We start from the raw sequence: 1,687 nt of genomic DNA on the forward strand, positions 1-1,687 counted from the left end.
GTCGCTATGGCATTTGTTAGCATCTCTTGACTTTGTTTATCTCTACTTACCCACACGCTGCATCTAACGTAGTCTGCCACTGTGTGTTTTGCTCAATGATTTGCTGGTATCAACTGTCAAGGTGATTTTCAATTTCAACTGAATATCCGTGATAAGACATCAATCTTTGCAGTATTTCAAGCCTGGAGAACAAACTTTTACAATAATAAAGAAATAATAAAAACTGCGTTAACGCGCGATATAAAAATAGGTTAATTGCTAATTAATTAATTAGTTAACGCGATAATAAAGCGTTAACTTGCCCAGCCCTAATCTATCAACATTTCACTGCTACATGATTTAGTAGAAGACATCCCTGAGACATACACAAGCAATAAACTTGTAGTAGTAGGTGAAGATAATTGCTTTAGTTTATGTCAATCAATCAATCAATCAACAGTTGTTGAATGACAACCTTATCTCCATCAAAGTTAAAAATGCAGTTAATGTTCAATGTCTCAGAGTCCGAATCATTTCTTCTGACACCAGCTACAAACGGTACAGTGACGTAGTTGGGATCAAGAAAGAAATACAAGCTATTTAAGCTTGAAATTCTAGTCTTGCTTCCAGATAGCAAGAGGAGATGCTCTAGATAACGCTTAAAAACTGACTGCCAAAATGGTATTCCACAATATGCATACAGAGGATGTTATGGAAAAGGATGCTTTTCGCCCCCCAATAATGCATTTTACAGCGCATTCAAGCAGCATTTCATTCTACACCTTGGTTTGCTATTGTTATGTAAACTAATAAAGGACACAGGTGCTGAACAAACGGTGCTGGTATCGGATGTTTTGTGGTGTGGCATATCAAGATGCTGATTGGACAGCATGATTATTGCAAAGGTGTGCCTTAGAAATAGATTGTGTTAAAATTTAAAATACAGACACAACTGTAAATTGAGAAAACAATGTCAAGACTAATACAAAATTCTGATGTTTCAAAGTGTTGTTGTTGTTTGTCTCCCTGTTCAGCACTTTGGTCAACTGTTGTTGTTTTTAAATGTTCTATAGAAATAAAATTGACATTGACATTGACAAAAGTAATCCCACAAGATAATATCCCAAATTAATGACATTCAGTGCATGGCCTCCCCTAGGATGAAAATTATTTAAATATGTCAAACTAACCCTAACCCAAACACAGACCAGGGAAAAAAAGGTGTTTATGTATGTGAGTTTTTTTTTATGACAAAAATATACAGTGCCCTGCAAAAGGCCAAATAATTTTGCACGCACCAGTTTTCAGTTTTTTATTTGCTAAAAAAGTTTAAAATATCCAATAGATTTCGTTCCACTTAGATAAGATTAAAACGATAGTCTTAAAACGTATAGGAAGGCCCTCCGTAATGCCAGAGCAGCGTACTACTCGTCATTGATAGAGGAAAATAGGAACAACCCCAGGTTTCTTTTCAGCACTGTAGCCAGGCTGAGCCAAGTATTACCATAGCTCTTAGTAGTAGTAACGACTTTATGAGGTTCTTCAATGATAAAATTATAACTATTAGAAGCAAAATTCACCAAGACCTGCCCTTACCTGACTTATCTCTAAACTCAGGAACCTTAGAAACAGCTGTAAAACCAGATGTAAGTTTAGACTGCTTTGCTTCACTTGATCTTTATCAATTTAATTCAATTATTTCTTCATC

At 35.6% G+C, this 1,687-nt stretch overlaps 1 long non-coding RNA gene across 1 annotated transcript in view; it reads right to left on the bottom strand.

Moving 5' to 3' along the window:
- Positions 1-1,558: 1,558 nt before the first annotated feature.
- The window catches only part of LOC116670629 (uncharacterized), a 13,410-nt gene continuing 13,281 nt past the window's right edge, over positions 1,559-1,687 (bottom strand). The window contains exon 3 of the long non-coding RNA XR_004327083.1: positions 1,559-1,570. This is a non-coding gene — a long non-coding RNA (uncharacterized LOC116670629). The remainder of the gene's footprint in view (positions 1,571-1,687) is intronic.

This window comes from Etheostoma spectabile, chromosome 20 (assembly GCF_008692095.1).
Source record: "Etheostoma spectabile isolate EspeVRDwgs_2016 chromosome 20, UIUC_Espe_1.0, whole genome shotgun sequence".
Classification (NCBI taxonomy): Eukaryota; Metazoa; Chordata; class Actinopteri; order Perciformes; family Percidae; genus Etheostoma; species Etheostoma spectabile.